We start from the raw sequence: 20,383 nt of genomic DNA on the forward strand, positions 1-20,383 counted from the left end.
CGGGGTGAGAGGGTCAGAGCGGGAAAGCACCGAAACAGCGTGGTACTGCTGGAGCTCTGGTTTGGTGTCCGCTTCTGCCCCAGGACTCACACAAACAGTGTCCATCAGGCAGCTGCACTCAAGGTGCCCACTGTCCATGTTGCCACTTTCTCCTCTGGTGAGCAAACAAGCCTGCCACACCGCTTAGCAGGCTAGTGCCGGCGCTTGGCTGAGCACACTGCCTATGCACGCTGCAGAGTGCTGAGTGCTCTAGAGCTGCCGAGGACGCTTGCTGTGGCCTGCTGCCAGATTGGAGATAATGAGGCGCACATTCTCAGCTCTGAGGTGTAATTCCCATGTTCAAACCATTCCCCCAGGTTCCCCGGGTATCTCAAGGGAGTCTCATCCAAGACGCCGTTCCCAGATTTCAGCACCTCCGTTCACAGGTACGTGATTATGCCAAGATGGCTGTCTATAAAGTCCTTGCAATCATACGGAAGCAGTTAGAAGAAGAAAATAATCAAAAGGCAGATGCTTTGTGGGGCAGGCCAGAGGAAGACGACACAGGATCGTAGATTCCATCTTAGGTCGGTGCCGTCAGCGCCTGACTGCCTTGCCTTCAGACCCACATTTTGCAAGGTGTGTGGCAGAAAAGCGGACGCCGTCTGGAAAGGAGGCCTCTCCTGCTCAGGGCACACTCAGGCCACAAGGAAGGAAAATACCTGTGAGAAAGTTAGAAAAGATTCAGCCAAGAACCATCTTGCCACCTATCAACATCCCTGGAATGGCCGTTTACTCAGAGAAAGAAACACAAAGTGAAAAGCAAGTGCTTTGTAATTTCCTCCCCTCTGAACTATGGAAATATGGACATCTCTGTGGCTGTCCAGGGACCTGCAAAGAGCCTGAGAGAGCCTGGAACAGCCCCATGCATTGCAAGGCAGTCCAAGAGACACTGTGTAACTGCCTTGCCAGGTCACTGCATTCGGGTAACTTTTACGGTGTGCAAAGAGCTCTGCACCACAGCGTTCAGAGCCCTGCCCTGAGCTTCTGACTGACTGAAAGCCAAGTGTCCCAACATCATCTCCTGCAGCGCTTGCCGCGCTGCTGCCAGATGCCCTGGCAGGGTGCCCGGGAGGGCGTGTGTGTGGTGTCCCTGCAGCCCCTCGGTGACATGGCCTGAGGTCACAGAGGGGGGTCCCACCTCACAGCCGCAGCTCCCCTCTTCCCACGGTGCCCCCAGCCTCTCCCCACTTGTCCCAGCAAGGCCGGGGGAGCCCAGGCACTGCCGCTGCTCTCGCCCCCGCGCTGCTGGGCAGGAGCCGCTGTGCTGGGAGCCAGAGCAGGCAGTGCGACAGCACCGGGGGTGGTCTGCTGAGGTGCAGAGGAGCAGGCCGGAGGGCAGCAGTTGCTGTGCCACCCTCCTGCTGACTTGGCCGCTCAGGTTTTCTCCCTTCTCGGAGGGCTGTTTCTTGCCTCAGGACTGCTTCCAGCTGTCCTCCTCTGTGCCAGAGGCAGGATCCTGTGGGAAGAAAGAGAGAGTCTGCAGGAAGGGGAGCTGGAGAGGAGGAGAAAGGTAAGAGACAGAAACAAATCACCCTTGATTTAGGAGTGCACGCGTGGGCCTTTGGAGAGCTCCAGCCACAAGCAGCGCTTTATAAACCAGTGGAGAAGCTTAGCAGTGGGAAACAGAGCAAGGTGCAGCTGCTGTGTGGAGAAGGTGTCCCCTACATAGTACACCAACCTGAAGAAGGCGACTCAGGACAAACTGAAATCACCATGAGCTGTCATTCCTGAGGAAGTCCCTAGAGAATGTGAGAGGTGGCTGCAAGCTCTGGGTGTACTAAAAGGCCTGCGAGCACTGCCAAGGCACAACCACTGATATGGCCGAGTGTGTTCAGCATGCCCTGCCCCCAAACAGGAAATCTTTCCATAGAGCTGTAGGGTTCGGATTGCTGTGCTGGAGCCTCACACGCGTACCTGTGTTCTTTTGCCCCGGGGGGCTGCTCAGGAGAGGAAGGAGAAAGAGCTGCTGCTTCTGCTGCGACTCAAGGAGGACATGGAGCAGGAAGCGAGAGCTGAGGAAGTGCAGAAGCAAAGGAGACAAGAGAAAGCCCGAAAGGCACGTGAAGGAGCATTCTTTTCAGCTTGTAGGTGGCAGAGAAGAGAGCGACTACTGACAAAAATCCGCAGGGTGTCTAAAAGAGGCGCCAAGTGTGCTTTGGAGCCCTGAGATGCCCCTTAGAGCTGACCGCACCTGGGAAGGCTGCAGGGGCTGGAGGGCCAAAGTGGGGCAGGTTGCTGGCGGGAGCTGCACAGGTTTGTTGTGCTCCAAAGGGGAGGGTGAGAAAGAGACAGCTAGGGAAATGCTTGTGTCCCTCCCAAAGTGGCCTAAACTAGGAGAGGAACTGTGGGCCTTTCCAGACGGGTACTGTAACTATGCCTCTTCAGACCGTGTGTCTTGTTCCCCGGCAGCTCAGTGGGGCAGGAGGCCTCGGCGTTTCAACCTGCAGTCAGACGATGCTGTTCAGGGCAGCTCAGTCGGCACATGGCCATTGGATTTCTGTACATCCTTTTTGGTTCTTTTCTTTTTGTTTGTTTGTTTGTTTGTTTTTCCTTGGAAGTGGATTCAACAAGGGATTGCTCCCAAGACAAACAAAGACACGGCAGGAAATGTGTTGAGGCTTGGGGTGGCAGTTTCTGTCTCAGACAGAAAAGAGTGCCCATAAGCTGTGTGCAGGATGCTTGATGGAGCATCTCTAGGCAAAAGAACCCTTGGGGTAATCTAATCTTTGCTGCTTTTCTTCAATATTGTAGAAGCGACTATTGCTGGAGAAAAAAATGGCATATCACCTCAAAAAGGGGCAAGACCTTCTTTCCTCCAGTGCGGAGGCGGACGTTCCTGGGAAATATTTGGGCAAGTTGCTGTCTCGGGACCCACTGCCTGAAGCCAGAGGTACTTGTAATGCAACTGTTTTGTGGCACTAGCTCTTGCTCCTCTCTCCCAGGTCAGCAGAGACGCCTGCTCTCGCTTCCAAAGCTTTAGCCTCTGGAGGCATGGAGTGAGTTGCGAGCGGTTGGGGCTGCCGCTCTTTTTAGGGCTTTGAGAGATTCTCAGGGCAGGCTGGGTGAACGAAAGCCAGCCCACAGAGCTGTCTTGGGGCTTCTTACCCTTGCGCTTCAGGAATGTGCTCCTGCCAAGTGTACGTGACACGCAGTTTGCACGCTCTCTGGTTCGTGGGTATGAATTTCCTGCACTTTCCCACACACGCAAAGCCTGCCCTGCCCCACCCCCAAAGAGGCAAAGCCAAGCCTGGAAGTCAACTCTTTTCCTACGGACCATCTGTAGGCTGAGCACAGGTCTCTGCTATGGTGGTGGTATGGTGGCTAACCATGGGATTTGGTGTAGCAGTCCCCGACTCTGCTCAGCGCTGAGTCACAGCTCCTGGCCTGGGAAGGTGTGGGCAAGCTTGAGCAGATCTCTTTGAGCCTGGCTGCAGCAGAGCCAGCTCTCCAGCTGCCACGGCCCCCGCCCCGTGGCAGTGGCACATTGCATGGCACATTGCATGGCCCTGGCTTGGGCTTGGGCAGCTAGGGATGAGTTCCCCCTTAGCAGTGCCATATCTTAGCCTTAGGCAGAGAGGATGTGCTTTCCCTGCTGAGGGACAGCAGAAGAGGCTAGCGTCCTTCTCGCCGATGATTTCCAAAGCGACACTCCAAGAACGTTCAAGACGCAGAGGTTAATGCTGTGGTCGTTCAGTGTTGCCTGAGAGGATGAGCATTTGGTTGCCGCTCCCTTTGTGTGCTTCTACGTACAGCATTGGCTGTGGCAGCACCTAGCATGGGACAGGACTGGGCCTTCAAGGAGAGCCCACCCAATTCAAAACCCTACAGGAGGCAAGCTGCAGGGGCTCAGCCATCCTGCTTGCCCTGGGTGCAAGGCCCATGCAGGGAAAGGCAGTGGTCTTGCAGTCCCAGGAGAAGCCTCTTGCTTAGCCCCTCGGCCAACGGCTTTTGCTTGGAAAAGGTTTACAAACTGAAGCGTGATTGCTTTCTCCCCATAGGAGCCTACCAGGCTCATCAGACTTCAGCTGACAGAGAGAACTGCACCAAGGCTTGCCTTAGAGTCACGGTCTGCCAGAAGGGCTCTGCAACGACGCATGCTGCCACAAGCAAAAGTGCCTCTGCTCAGGTACGCAGGCTCTGCACAGAGCTGGGTGCCTGCAGGGCGCCACAGCTCCTGAACTGCAGGGCCGTGGTGCCAGGCACTCCCGAGAGAGTGCTGCCACGCACTGCCTCTCTTGCCTTGTGAGCAGCACCTGGTCACTGAGGAGATGTTGTCTTGCTGGGCTGTGATGTGTCTTCTTTGCACAAAGGCTGTCAGCCAGCAATGGCTGCTTTCCAGAGTCTCTCTCTCTCTCTCCCCCACCCCTTCTCCCTCTGCCTCTGCCTCTGCCTCTGCCTCTCTCTGACACAAGGCACTGGCAGTTGCTGAAGCACAGGGGTGCCCAGGTGCGTTTGGTGGCCACTTCTGCCCCAGGACTCACACACGCTGTGTCCATCAGGCAGCTGCACTCAAGGTGCCCACTGTCCATGTTGCCACTTTCTCCTCTGGTGAGCGCCACACTGCTTAGCAGGCTAGTTCCGGCGCTTGGCTGAGCACACTGCCTATGCACGCTGCAGAGTGCTCTAGAGCTGCCGAGGACGCTTGCTGTGGCCTGCTGCCAGACTGGAGATAGTGAGGTGCACGTTCTCAGCTCTGCGGTGTAATTCCAGCAGCGGCAGCAGCCAGCAGCCTGGGAGAGCTCAGCCTTGCTGTGAGCAGGGCATCAGGGCTGGGATTGTCACAGCAGACCAGAGAGGTTAGGAGACGGGCAGAGCTCTAGAGGTACAAGCAGCGGTCCGTGTTCAGATTTCTGCTCTAGCTGGCACCCAGAGGGCTTTGAGGGCCCGCCGGGCAAGTGATGGAGCAGCTGTGCTGGCGAGATTTGTGTGATGGCCTCTGGCAAGGTGTTTTTGAATGTGAGAGACGAGCAGCTCCCATTCAAAACCCAAAGCAGCTCTCGTGCCGCTTTGCCCTTTGAAGATGAGAGCACCACTCAGCTCCTGCAGAGCAATGGCAAGGGTCCCCACCAGTCCTGCATGGAGATTTCTTGCCCTGAAGGGCGGGGCACTTCAGACTCATGGTCCATCTTCACAGCATCTGCTGAGAAATCTCTCAAACCGGGAACTGCCCTGCCCTGGACTCCCTCTACTGAACTACCAAATGGGCTCTGGCCTTCCTCACCCAGGCAGGGACACCTGTTTCCACCTCCTGCTGAGACCAGTCCACAAGACAGAGCTTTGGCTTGTTTGGGAGCCAGCTGTGCCCGTGCATGGCACAACACCCTGGCACAGCCAGCAGCCTTGAGCCTGCCACTGGCCTCGGAGGCACTGAGGCTGCTGTGACCTCACAAGCACAGCCAGCAGCCAGGAGCCTGCCACTGGCCTAGGAGGCACTCAGGCTGCTCTGACCTCACAAGCACAGCCAGCAGGGGGCGCTGAAGACTAACCTAGGAGGCATGGAGGCTGCTGTGACCTCACAAGCACAGCCAGCAGCCATGAGACTGCCACTGGTCTAGGAGGCACTGAGGCTGCTGTGACCTCACAAGCACAGGCAGCAGACATGAGCCTGCCACTGGCCTATGAGGCACTGAGGCTGCTGTGACATCAACAGCACAGCCAGCAGGCTGGAGCCTACCACTGGCCTGTCAGGCTTTAGAGGCTGCTGTGACCTCACAAGCACAGCCAGCACCCAGGAGCCTGCCACTGGCCTGTCAGGCTCTGAGGGTGCTGTGACCTCACAAGGTCAGGCAGCAGCCATGAGGCTGACACTGGCCTCGGAGGCACTCAGGCTGCTGTGATGTCACAAGCACAGCCAGCACACAGGAGCCTGCCACTGGCCTAGGAGGCAAAAGCATACTGTGTACTGATGTGCATGCTTGGATGAAGGCCCAGCCTCAGACAGCAATTTATTCTAAATTATTTTAACCTTGATCAAGAAACAGCAGTTAGACCAATGAAAGACTTGTGAGGTCGTCCAGTTCCCTCTTCCTGCTGAAGTACAGCTGTTCCTCAGGATGTGTCATCCAGGCAAGGCGTTGTCTGGCTGAACAGAGAGCCCCAGGGGACCCTAACAGAGCCTCTGAACATTGATCTTTCTCTGGATAAGTCTCTCTTAAAGTAGGAGAGAATTAATGGAGATTAAAATGCCATACTGGAGTAGGAATATTTCCTGGGCCTGTCATACAGTGAGGCCTAGAGCAGGTTTGTTCCTATGGGTTTGAGAAGATGGGTAATGGTATAAGAGGCAGGGTGACTTCAGAGTACAGCTAGGAAAAGGTAGGTATTGAATATTCCTGCAGTCTCTCTGGGATAATATCTTTTTCTGAGACTGTTTTAAAGTGAACAGAAAATAATGTGTTTAATAAAAAGAATTTTACTTTTCTTAAGTATATTTCTGTGACGAATAGGATCCCTTTTGTTGCTTGGTTCATCTGTGTGCTTTTTTCTAGCAAAAAGCGTGGCTGGGCAGGAAAGAAGGTGGCTGCCTGTATGCTTCATACTGGCTGCTGCTCCCCGGCCTTGCAAGGAGGCAGAGCCTGGTGGCGGAGACCCACGGTGGCTCTTGCAGAACTTACTGTGGGGCTGGCACAGCTTTCCATGTTACGTTATGATAGGATTTTGATAACTGGAAATATTGCCATTAGAAAACCGAAGAATGATTTTTTTACACGCATGCCTTATATGGGTACCTGATGGAAAAAGATTCAGGCCTCTGGAAGGAGAGAAAAGTGAAAAAGACAGATGTTTGCATGAGCCAAACTTTCGTTCCTCCTTGTGATTGGAAACAGGTTAAGTCTAATGCTTGAGGGGTAAATAAACTGGAGCTACCCTTCTGCAAAGGCCAACTCAAGGTTCATACATAATTTAAGTCATACTTACACTCTATTTTAAGGTTTTAGGTGAGACTTTAATGACTTATCAGCTTTAAGCGGAATTTTCCCCCTAGAGAAGCAATCTATATGCAAAAAGTAAATCAGAGATACATTAATTTCTTCAGTACATAACTCCAGTAAGAAACAGTTTTTATGTTTTATGAATCACCTAGAAAGCAATGAAAAAAGCCTAGTGCATCATTGAGACGCCATCTCTACTTCTAAGGATGAAGGTAATGCTCTGTGACACTAATGTATCCTTGCACCATCTGCTTTTTCAGTCAATAACACTCAAAGCTGTTCCTTTCAGAATTCATTCATTTTGTATGTTTAAATTTTCTGTAGAAAGTACATAGATCATATTTTTTCGAATGAGTTTTCATTTATATTGGATTTATATATTTTAAAATCAGAGGTCAAAACCGTATATTAACAAGAGATAGCTTAGTTGCACAGAGTAAGTTCTTAAAGTAGACTTTTCTGCTTTATAAGCTATTACTGATAGAGAGAGATACAAATCCTTTGGAGGGGATTTATATTATTCAGTAAGTTTTCTTGTAATGTTTTAGAAGAGATCAAAACCAGGGAAATCAAGTGCTCAATATTTCTTTTTCTATGAGTATCATAATGAAGTAAAAACTCAAGATAGGCTGACAAACATAATCAAGAGTTTCATGTTTTTTGGGTCTTGGAAGCTGACATGTAAACTATCCTAGCACTGAATAGAGCTATTCAAACCCACAACTGTGGGTGTCAGCTCAAATCACATCCAAAGTCATCTGGGGAAAGAGGAGCACTGAAGAGTTATTCAAGGAGATGTCAACTTTTCAGTTGCAAAACTTTAATGTTCTCATATTGAATGTTACCTGCCAATTGTCTTTTGAAAGTAAAACATGAAATAAGCCCTTCTTACTGTAATAATATATCCTGTACTAGTAGGGAACATGTGCAGGAATGTTTTCTTTGCCTGTCCCTGCCTGAGGAGAGGTGCAGTGTTTTCTCACAAATCTGGCTCTATTTTCATATTGAAAACTTTGTCACCATCAGTTTATATTACTGTAAATTCCTCCTAGTGCTAGTACAAACATTAAAACCAGTGAAGCTACAGAAGAATTTAGAAGTCCTGCACAAGCGGAATTTTATGCTGGCATTCTATTAAGATATATATTATGAATATTAACTTCTGAAGATGCTCCCAAAATTTTGGGCAGGTATTTATTTATTTATTTATTTCTCTATATTATTACTATTAATTATTTATGCATAAAGGTAAGTGTGCCAAAGCAACAGTGAGCCTGAGGAAGTCTCCTGTGCACAAATTTGAATGTATCACAAGGAACGCATTTGTATGGAAAAGACTGAGAGAGACACCAGAGGATCTACTGTGTAATGTGAACAGACAGAGCAAAAGGGCTACATGACATTTCAGGGAGAGAAAGAGAAATGTCAGATAAAATATAAAGGTGGAGCAATCACAGGACTTTGGGCTCTGTTTAACTCCAGTGGTGCCATGCCACCACTTCCAGGGAAGTTCTAGGACTTACAGTTTACATTCAGCTTTATGTATATAACCGATTGCTATGATGCAGACAAATTGTTCTTAGAGACAGGCCTGCTCACCAGACTTTTCTATCACATATGCAATATATTCATGTGCAGGCAAAGGATTAGAGCTGAGAGAAGGCAGGAAAAACTTGAGCATATGTATTTTGCCTTTATAACAGCCAGTTTTTCCGGCAGCCAGATTAAGAATTCATTGGAAAGGAATGCTATAAATTGCACTCTGTTTCTGTACTGGCCAGTACTCACAAGCTCTATTCAAAGGGCTTGTTGAGATACACCCATGCAGAGAGCAAGTTAATAAAAAAAAATATATATCTTGGGTTTCCTGTTCTCATGTGTAGCTGATATCCTGGCAGATCTTTCTCAAACTATGATGTGAACTGGCAAGTGGGTTGCCAAGAGTGAGATGAAAGAGCATAACAGAGACTGCAAAGTATGGTAATAGTATTCTAATCCCAGCCACACTTACAGTTATTTTATTTATTATTTGTTACATGCCTGGGGGATTCCTGACACATTGCAAGACAAAAAAAAGATACTTCTCCCTGTCTTTAATGCATTTTGCTGTGAAAAGCCCAGCTGTGCCTTTTGCAAACGCAGAGCAGCAACCTCCTTTTCTTCTGAGAGGCATAAGCCCTTCAGAAGCAAGAAGTAATATCCAGAATTCTAGTAATTCAAGAGATAATACCTGCAAGTTCTCTGAGTTACTTAATCAGCTGAATAAATTGTTCCTATGGGATTTTTTTTAATGGAAAACTGGTTTTTAGCTGCTTTTTTTTTAAAAAAAAGAGACAGCTTTCAATTTTTCACATAAGGACACAGATGTGTGCTTCTCCCACATCCCTGTCACACCTCTGGAAACTTATATCCCTTTTCTGTCCCTTAAAAATGTAATTAATGTCTCAGTAGAGACATTGTATAAGTCTCCTCTCCCTGTTATCTCCTAGTCTATGAAATCCTGACTTTCAGATTTTATCAAGGCCTTCCTTGAAGGAAATTGAGAATTCCATTTATTAAACAAAATACAAAATTTCATATTCAATATGAATTTCATATTCAATATTCAATAGACAAAATCTTACTAATTAACAAAAATGGGCCAAATGGATCAGCTTCCAAAAGAAGAGCATTTCATGACTGTAATGCTGTACTGACAGACAGAAAGACAGATAGAAAATATCTATTGACTTTTATTCAGAAATCTAATCTGAGTTTAATAAAAAGCGTTAATGACATGGGGATGCAACTTAATGGAGATATAATCACTCTTTGACTGAAATTTATGCAACCAGAGATCTTTTTTTTCCGTTGTGTGTGTATATACTGTTCCTTGCACAGTCGAACCTTGATGCATGCTTGTAGTTCCTACATAAAACAGCAGTACAAGTAAATAATACTATGGTATTTTATGGCAAGTTTGGACAAGTATGAACATGAGGTCTATTTATTGTTTTGGTTGAACAGTGTCTTTGTGAACAGATATAGCCAAATATGAAGAGAAGCAGAGAGAGAACATAGAAGAGTCCAAGACAGAATAGAAAATGGTCATTCAGCTTGACTTTAAAGGCAGCTGAGGAGAGAGACCTTTTGGGGGCTGCCAGAAAGCAGCTTGGCATTGGAAGCTGTGGGGGAGAATCCCCAACTCTGCCTTCTGTCATTTGATTACCATCCTGTTTCAGGACCCAGGACCTTCTGACTGTTCTTAATAAGTAATAAACATGGTAGCACCAAAGATGTGATGTGATCAATGATTCCTAATCAAATTTATATGATGACTCCAAATAACGTCTGACTGGTTCAAAAGTGGGTAATGAGGAAAATTTGTTAGAAATCTTGATTTATAGTTCTAGAAAAATGGTTTTAACATTTTTTGTAAAGACAATTATAAAATTATTGTGAAGGCAGGCAGATCAACACTACATATTTATATTAAACATATTTATTTATATTATATTGAGAATATAGTTATTTTTCCCAATCTTGTTAAAAGATGCTAAAAGTTGGGATCTTTCAAAGAGAACTTAAATAGTTCCCTTGGAGCACTAAGTTAAGCATTGAAACAACCAGTGTGATATAAATCACTTAGCAACCTCTCTAAATGCATTTTTTCCTTAGATTTGCATGCGCCTGTGTTTTGCTTGTACTCAGAATCTGATTAAGTTCCAGGAAATTCTGAGAACAACTGTGCATTTTGTGTTCAAAATATACAGATGGCTGAGGCTAGATATGTGATGAGGAGTGAGTGGCAGTTTGCTTATTATCCTAGGTTTCAGCTCTGAGGGCAAAGTCAATGCTGGCAGGAAGAAAGGAAAGGGAGTTTCAGGGTGCTTATGCATCACACAACTCAAGTCAAGCAATACTGCTGCACACCCTTAACACACAAATTCTCCTCAACCCTTTTATTATTGCATTGCTTGCTATTATTTAATTATGTCTTGTTAATATAGGATCTTTGGCATGCATGGCGCTTCACCCACAGTCTAATGCAATTCCTGTTTTCTATTTGGAGAACAGACAGGGCTTGATGAAAGTGGCGGCTGTATTCCCACACCACATGGGCCATAGAGGTGGTGATGTGTAAAAGAGTGTCCTCTGCTGCGTGAATGGAGATAATGCGCTTGTGATAGGATACCCTCAGAGGAAGGCATGCTGGAGCTGAAAAGCTGCTTCCCTTTAAGTGAAGATATTAACCTGTAGCTTTTCTGCTGGGGTTTTGTTACTGGATGCTGTCCAGGACTTCTACTTAATTGGGACTGAAATAATAAAAAAGTACTTCTGACATTTACCTTTTGGAGGGGAATTATTCTGAGAGGTCTTTCTTGTAGATTCTGTTACATTCTCCTGCATTTCCTTACTTGTGATGTTCTCAATAATAACGAAACCTGATCTAAAGGTAACATTTTCTTGTACCTATTGATGGCAATATGATTTATCTTAGGAAGGAAAAGAGATTGACAAAAACTTGTGTCTTGAAGAGAGTCTTGGTCCACTGTAAAAGTCTGTGACTGTTACTGTTATTTGTCTCTGCCATAAATGAATGAGACCGTTAACATGCAGCATACACTGTCTTGGATAGAAACACTACTATATTCATTTCACTCTTTAAAACACCTGAACACTAAGAAGCAGTCCAACTCTGACTTCAATTACTCTATTGTGTGTCTAAAAAGGCTGGTAGTCCTGATTTTCTGCTGAATAACTCAGCTTAGTTTCATTGACCACAGCAGAGTTACACAGCCCATGACAGCAGAGGATAGGACTCATTACTCTGGATTTAGTTAGATGTTAATGAAGCAATGTTTGATGCTGATGGACACTGGCCATGGTACACACAGGGCATTTCTCCTGTCCCATAACGTTCTGTTTCTTTCCCAGATACACTGTTTTGTGCAGAAAGCCATCACATGATGCTTCAGTGATGCACAATAAAACATGAGACTGACATTTTGAACATTATTCAAAATGAAATGTAATATTTATTTGGCTTTTGCAGCTCTCAGAGTGCTACAGGAATGATGAGGAGGCATTCTTAATCCCTTTCCACAGGCTGAAGCAAAGAGGGATAGTTGTTGGGATAACCATAAATTAGAAAAGTGTCCTGTCTATCAAATTCTCTCCAGCTTGTCAGATTTTATTCCTACTCTGAGTAAATTCAGAGCTTTGGGAAGACAGGTTTGAGTCCCTGAAATAAATCTGAGAAATGAATTCAGGGGTTTTTTTGAAAGAATGCTACTGTTTGTCCACTTTGGACAGTATGGACTTTGCCATGAAACAGCTGACAACGATCTTAAGCTTATGCAGTTATAGAATGTCATGTCCTCTTGTTATATCCTTCTAGATTTTTTTCCAGTTCTGCTGAAGTCACATTAGAGCTATTCTTCTGTAGTATTCCTTTTTTTTTCTTTACTTATGGGCTTTTAGAGTCCTAGTATGAAAATAAGTTTGTTGATATGATAGGATTTCTTTTCTGAGTTTGATTACTCATGGTCTGGCCAACTTTCTTGACTGTCATAACAATAGAGTGTTCTTCTCTTTAACTTGCCTGCTACTATTTCCTTTTCACAAAGCAAATGATAATTAAATCATACCTAGAAGGATAGATTTGTAAATGGAGTTTCCTAGAGCCTAAAACATAACGGAAGCAATATGAGTCCATTGACCCGGGAAAGAATGTGACAGGGAAGTGTATGTTATGAATGAGACCTGAATGCAGGACAATGACTCGGTGATCTATTGTGGATGGAGCAGAGACAGATCAGGTACCACAAATGATTGTGATCATAGTCATGAGATTTAATAGCTATCATGGTGTTCTGAAAAGACTGGGGGAAAGAGAGAATTTCATCACCAGTTCTTTGCAGAGATCTTGAGGCAACAAAATTGAATGGAATACATTCCCTCTGCCACATAATTCCTGCACTCAAAAAATAAACATTATTTTGAAAACAGCTATTTTAGAAAAACACATTCTGAAAAAGAAGCATTGTGGTCAGCTTTTCTGTACAGGCAAGCCCATTTGATGAGGATATTTCCTTATAGTAATATTCATATTTCAATAAGAAGCGATTTCCTTGCTGCTGATTATGCTTAAAAATTGTTCACACACTTGTTTGCATGGCAGGCATTGTTGAAGGGGCACCTTTTCAAAAGTAAAATTGTGACTGCTACTTTTTACTTTTTTGAAAAAAATGAATGCAGTGGGTATAAGCTTTGATCGTTAACTCTAAAGATCAAGAGGAAAACACTAATCTACACATGTATGAAGGTTATGTGACAATTTGTAACCTGCTGAATTATAGTTTTGTAAAGAGTGAAATACATTTTTCCTAATCTGGAAAATGTTTGGAGGTTTTTAGAGGAAAATTTATCACCATATCAAATAGCAACCAACACGGAAGAGGACAGCCTGTCAGACAGTAAAGCAAGAAAGAATTCCATTGTATCAGACATCTAAAATCTCTGCTATATTTTAACAAAGTGAAGAATATAACTGGACTTTTTGATACTTTCTGATTGACCTTTTTTATTATTTAAATCATAAGACTTTTTAAAGTGTAAATGAATATTTGATGAAATATATGGAAAGCAGCCAACCTTTTACTTAATATTCCACGAGTGAATAATATTATTGACAGATAATGTGCAATTTATTGGAATACAGCAAAGAAACTCATGCATATTTTTTTCACTTATAGGTACAATTCACTGAGTAAACTAGTTTTGTTTATTTTTCTTATTATTGTCCTATTAAATAGAAGAACAAATAGAAATGAAGAGACATAACATGAGATATGGCTTTTCTGCAGAGTTATATTTCTACTTCCTAGCTTTTGAACAGTGGTGATTGATGTAATCATGTAAAATTGATATAAAAATGTGAATGGAGACCACTGTGCAACAAGAGAGTATACTGATGGTTTCAAAATAACATCTCCAAAACAAAAACATGATGAATAATGTATCCAAAACATAACCATGGAACACCTTGGAGGTTTCTGAAATCAATTTGCAAATAAAGAACAACTCATCCATCTTATCACTTTTGCAAGAAGAAAGAATACACAGTGTACTGCCTTTAGATGCTATACAGAAGTTTGGACATAACAAATTTTGGGAAAGCATTTGTGTCTCAAATCAAGACAAAATGAGTTTCCTTGTCTCTCTATTTTGAGGCTGCAAGATTATATTAGCATAATTTTCATTGAAAATTCGTTTGAAATGTGCTTATGCTGTTGTTCTCTGCAAATATGATATCCCAGTCCAGTTCCACTTTTTCTTTCTGATTCTTGCTGAAAAGAAAAATAGGTGAGAGAACATCTTGTTTTCATACCGTCTGCTTTTGCAAAACTTCAGAATAAGAGTATATATACTTGCAGTGTTGTCAGACTGAAGCTATTGTATAGATCCCAGTATGCATTTACTCTCACAACACTCGACGTGCCTGTAGCACCATCCTCAGAAGTGGTAAGGAAAACCCTGACCTTATCCTGAATTTGAGAGCATATTCAAAGGCATACTTATCAGCCTGACTGGTGGCCCTGGCATTCTGACCTATAGACCACCTGCCCTTCACCTGATGTAAAGTAACTCATAGGAAGGACACAGGATAATTGGGGATCCTTTCTCTAATTTCCCAACGTCTGTTCACAGACAGATAGGATTCATGCACAGCTCGACCTCAGGCTGCATTTAGGCAGCCTGTGCTAAGAGGAAGAGTGTGTGGTGTCACATATTGAGAACACCCTGGGCATCAGATCACTCTTCAGCAACTGACAACTCACATTCAAAGTAGTCATAGCTGCTAGAGCCATATAAGAATTTCTTACCAGACTTGGTAAATCCCATGTCTAGGCTAAGAAGTTATAGCTATGTCATCACAACAGTGAACAAACATGGAATTCCACTGAACTTAATGAAAGCCCATGAGAAACAGGCATTGAGTTCCATTCATATGGGAGTGAAAGGAAGACAGATGATCAAAGCAGAGGCATCTAAGAAGCAGAGGCCTCTAAGACAAGAGAATAGTAGACTATGCTGGAGTTCATTGTAGAATTTTCTTTATGAAGGATCCATACTGTTATTCTCAGGCTTAGAACACGCTCTCCCAACCCAGACTCACAGGGACTTCCTCTCCTCTGATGCCACCACCCATTTCATTGAATGATTGCACAAAAATCACAATCAGGTCCTAGATGGAAGGAGGGTGGGGAGCAAGGAGAGGGACTGAAGACCGGTCATAGTAAGGAATGAGATAAACAAGTTTGTTGAGCAAAGATTTGTTTCACACCAGTCTTACTGATTTTTACCAGGAACAGCAATACAGCCTGTGTCCTGGGACAGTCAGTACCTGTTCCCCTAGCTGCAGTCAGAGGAGTGATTCCCAGGGAGCTGTGCTAACAGGATGCCACCAAGGGTAGGTATCAGGAACTCTGCCAGATAATACATGTTACTTTCTCAGAGGATGGGGGGGGGGGGAAAATAGGAGGGCATCCTCACAGACATTTCTTATCCATGTCTTCACCTTCTTCCCTCCTTCAGCTCCAGAAAGAAGGTTCATCTTTCCTTAATGCATTGTATAGTAGGTCTTAAAATCTGCAGGTGGAAGGCACAGCGCTGTTATTACTACTTATTGTTATAAGAGACAACACAGGGATTGCCATCGGTGAATCTGTCTCTCCGAGTTAGGTTTGAAATTTGCACTCCTCAGCTATCTGGGTAGGTTTAAGGAATAATTTTTGTTGAAGCAATAAATGGCTACTGAGAATGATTAATAGCCAAGCTGTAGCTCAGACATTTCATCGATCTCAGAAGATATATAAATAGAGATAATTGCTATTATACAACAAACCATAAAATCAGAAAGGAGGAAAATGCTTCTTTTTCTTCTTTGTGGATACTCAGATAGTGTTCTGCACTCTCTCCCTGTGCTGGATTTTCCACAAGTGGGATCAATAACATCATAGACACAGCCTTAAATACTGATTAAATGATCAAGGACAGATACTGTTTGAGGATAAGCTGAGAAATCATTCACAAAAGCAGATGGTGCAGGACAGAAGTGACTTGACTAAACAATGAGGGTTTTGTGTGCAGATATGTTTGATTTTTTTCTGGCTGAAGCTCTATACTTGTTATATAACCTCTGTTGATTAATTGAGCTTCTGTGCCAGGTTGTTGGCTGCAGCTGAGGTATGCTCGACACAGCTGAAGGGAACTGGAATGCCAAACGGCTGCGAGGCTTTACTTTGTTCTGCCTTAAGTCTGAGACAGCTCTGTGCCAGTCTGGCTCCCCAGTATAAGATTACAGACTGGTCTATTTCTGTTGCTTCTAAACCCAAGGAGTCATTACTACAGCTGGTATTACTGGGACACAGCATTGTCTCTGCCATAGTCTGTGTTTGCCACTGGGACACTTGATGGGTTAGATGCTCCTGGAGTGGTTCTGCAGCATCTGAAGGCCCTCCTTCATAGGGAAAAAAAATGTCTAGTAGCTTGAGATCCTTCTGACTTTCTGTTGCTCAGAGCAGTCTGAAGGTGGCTCTGGCTTCAGGAGGACATTTCAGGAGCCAAGCCACTCTCTGTGTTCTCCAGCTAATCCAGCTAGCCTCTTCCACAAGGTAGGAACTGAGGAAGCCATTCCACTGGTCCTATGTCACATGGTAAGTACTTATGTTTGGGGAACCCAGAAATCATCAGGAGCTATAGGATTACTGGAGCCACTCAATGTGAATTTAATGAGCCAGTGCCTCTGGTCTTGTGTTTTTAGGTACCAAGTGTAAGGCCTAGGCCTTACATGGGTGTTCAGAGAGAAGTCATGCCTGGAGAGTTTTCCTCTTATTCCATGCAATAGGAAGGAACACTAGGGAAGTGTCAGGATTAGGGAAGCCTAATTAGGGAAGATGCCTGCATACAAGTGGGGGGGGGGGGGGGTTAATCATTTTTCCTTGAATAGTAGTGTTTCATTTCAAGAAGCTGCATTGAAATACTTAATTTACCTATTGCTGCCCTGTCCTTGTGAGGCAGATTAAAACTGAGTTGCATTGCCTTTGAGATATGATTGGCTGATTCTTTCCTATCTCTTGAAAGGGGTGCCCATGGGACACCAATTCAGGGACCAAAACTTGCATGAAATTTTAGTGCATAACAAAAATTTCATGAAATTTTTAATTCAGAGGAGTCCTACTCAGTATGGAAAGGAGGCACTAGTGATCTCTTTGGTTTCTCTCTGTGTGCTACAAGAGTTTCTGTCTAGGATATTCATGTGCCTAGCTCCTTGCTACATACAATCTCTCCTTTTTTTTTTCTTAATATAAATCAACTGTCTTTACTAAAAATGAAAATTGAATAACATGTTATAGATTTAGGTGAATCAATATCTCTAACAGATTGAAAGAGGGTTTTGCCCAGTTGATTCATTTGGATTATCAGTTTCTGGAGAAATATACTGCAGTTCATGGATTTTATGAGGCCCAAGATGGCTTTGGCTTCATGCAGGAGGTAATTGACGGTGCCTAATTAATGACAAATGTTTCAAACACATACTCACAGTAGCTAGTATAGACTTTGAACTGATCTCAGCAATTCATCTTTCTTCCAGGCTCATTAAACACTATTTTGAGCTCCACTAACAAACAGCTAATGATCATGTCTTTAGGAATCTTTACAAATCAGTCACCTCTGCCCCTGAATTAGTTTTAAAGGTGTAGGACAGGGAAGCCTAAAAATATGTAGTCCTAAAACCAGGCTGCAGCTCAATTGTTCAGTCTGTTTCATTAGGAGGTTGATGGGCTGTTTTCTCCCTCAGGTTGATAAGCTCCTTTGGTGAGAGAGAGAAGCACCCTTTCTCTCCTCGTGCTGGTCGATGTGTGTGAGGGACAAGATTCAGCCTGCACTATATTGTCCAGTTTTATTTGTATGTTTTATGGATAGACTGCTTCTCCTCAGAGGAGAATTTCTCAGTATAAAGGAGTTCCCAGTGGCACAGTGTATAGCTATTACTACTGTATCCATCAGCAAATTATCTAGGCAGCAATTACAAAATTGAGGCTTGGGTAGTGCAAATAATTGATTTTTCAGCTCAGTAGCTGAACTGAGAAATTGGAAAAGAGGTTGCATTTAGTTTGACTGGAAGTAGAAGCTTTTCCCCCCCCCCCTTCTCTCTCACACAGAATGCAAGAAGAGCACTCACCTACATACATGTGGTGCTGGGATTCAAGCTCAAAGCCTGCTTGAGTAATAGGACTACTTCTTCCATCTGCTAGGAGATTACTCTAATCACAGCATTTGAAAGCTATCATAGCAGAGGTCAGCCTTAGCTAGTGCGCTTTCCTCTATGCTTGTGACTATTGTGAAAAATAAAATTCTCTCTGGAACTATTTTGGAAATTAAATCTACATTTTTTTAATAGCTTCAGTATGGCTCCTGCTGTGCTTTTCTGCAAACATTTGCTGAGATCTCATATGAGACTTGCCTTCAGTTATGTAAAAAACCTCTTCTCTTGACCTCTTGCTGGGTCAAGTGACCCTATGGGATGATTTATGCCTTTGAAAGTTCTTTCAACTATCTTTATTACTAATTGAAGGGCTTCCCAAAAAGACTTAATTCAGCAGTGTGATCTGAAACTGATTGTGACCAGACTCACTCTAATCAGCACTGGCACAAAGCAATATAATATAGGGCCCTTTGCCAAGGACAGTCCGATCTCAGCTCCTGAGAGGTGCGCAGTGCAATACAGCTGCCCTTGGGCTTCCAGGGAGAGCAACAGTATTGCCAGGGTAAAGATGGAGAGCAGGTTGCTGGATTAGCAGTGTTCTCCTTGCTGAGGGCCTGTAAGGAACACACAGGCAGTGGAGTGTGGTGAATAGTGCCCAGTATGCTTTCAGCATGTTTTTCACCTGGCAGAGGTGTCATGCACAGGTGGAATTTCTGAATGCCTTCCCAATGCAGTACCGGGAGGGAAGAGCAATGACCCAAGCATGAGAGGTAGCTGCTAAATCCTCGTGGGAGAAAAATAGTCATAATAAATAAACCAAGCAAATAAAATTGGAAACACTGTACACGGCCTCTGTTGCTTGTAGATTATGTCACTTATGTTCCAGTTTGTCTTTATGTTTTAGTGAGAAAGATTCCTGGAATAACCATGTCTCTGGGGAAGGGAACACAACAACAATGACACTGGTGGATTTCATATCAAATGTTGAGGACATCAGATGATTATATTGGAGACATCAGTTCTTCAGGATGGACTCTTCCTGCTGATTCATTAACTTCAAGAAGGGTTTAAACAATGTGGTTTAATTCACTCTCCCACAGAAAGGAGAGTTCTTTGGCTTATCAGTGTTTTCCTTCAGTGATTATGAGCAAGTCATAACAATATCATAAATCTCTGTAAAGGAAAGCTTAAAGAGATAGCTAAATGTCTGAAATATAAGCAATTTCAGGCTGAGAACTCTGCCTGCATATAGTTAATTTTTATGCTTCTTTAATTTGAATTTAAGATTTAGTTAATTATTATGAGAGGTTTTTCTGAAGGATGGCTGATATCACCCTGAGGCTTATTTTCCAATGTGGAATTGCCAGAGGCATCATATTAGACTTTATCATGCATATAAAACGATCTTTTGTGTAACTTTTTCTAGTGTTCTCAAATGAACACCACTAAAATGAATTAAAAGAGCAAGGGGACCAATAGGTATTATAAATACAATATTATGTTATGAAGTCAACGTTATAATGCCAAAACTGAAGCAGTTCAAAATCAATTGGAGGATGCTTTGCAATTACAGCATAAATTTGTGTCTCCAGGGTTATGGTTAAGTTTCCAGTTGTTATGAGCCTCCTGAGTAATGTTGGAAGTGATTTATTTTCAGGGTGCCTGACTTTGCCATGTAAAATAGGTAAAGCGGCCTCCTCCCTACCATACAAGCCTATTGTGGGAATACCTGGCATGTGTTAACATGCCAAAGTAAGGGAAGTCACGTAACACTCCACAGTGATAACAGAAAGAATCCCATTAACAATTTCTCTATAGGTATATATGTGTGAATACACACACGCACATTTCTGGATAGATACTGCCTATGAGAAACCTAATAATCTGATCGAATTAATGGGACAAGGAGTCTGAAATTCCCAAATATAAGACTTATCATTGGATTGCTTTTTGGACTTACATATCCTCTAGTCTTAATTTTCCAATGGTGAGAAGAAAGCCACACATCTGAATGTTGGACCGTTACTAGGTTATGTTCCCATTTGTATAAGCAAAAGCAATACTAGTCTTTGATCTTGCATCTCAATGAACTCCCTTCAAAGGAATTTTTGCCATTAGCATTTTACTATTGACTTCAATGGGGCCAAATTGCATC

This window comes from Dromaius novaehollandiae, unplaced genomic scaffold (genome assembly GCF_036370855.1).
Source record: "Dromaius novaehollandiae isolate bDroNov1 unplaced genomic scaffold, bDroNov1.hap1 HAP1_SCAFFOLD_42, whole genome shotgun sequence".
In the NCBI taxonomy this organism is placed as follows: Eukaryota; Metazoa; Chordata; class Aves; order Casuariiformes; family Dromaiidae; genus Dromaius; species Dromaius novaehollandiae.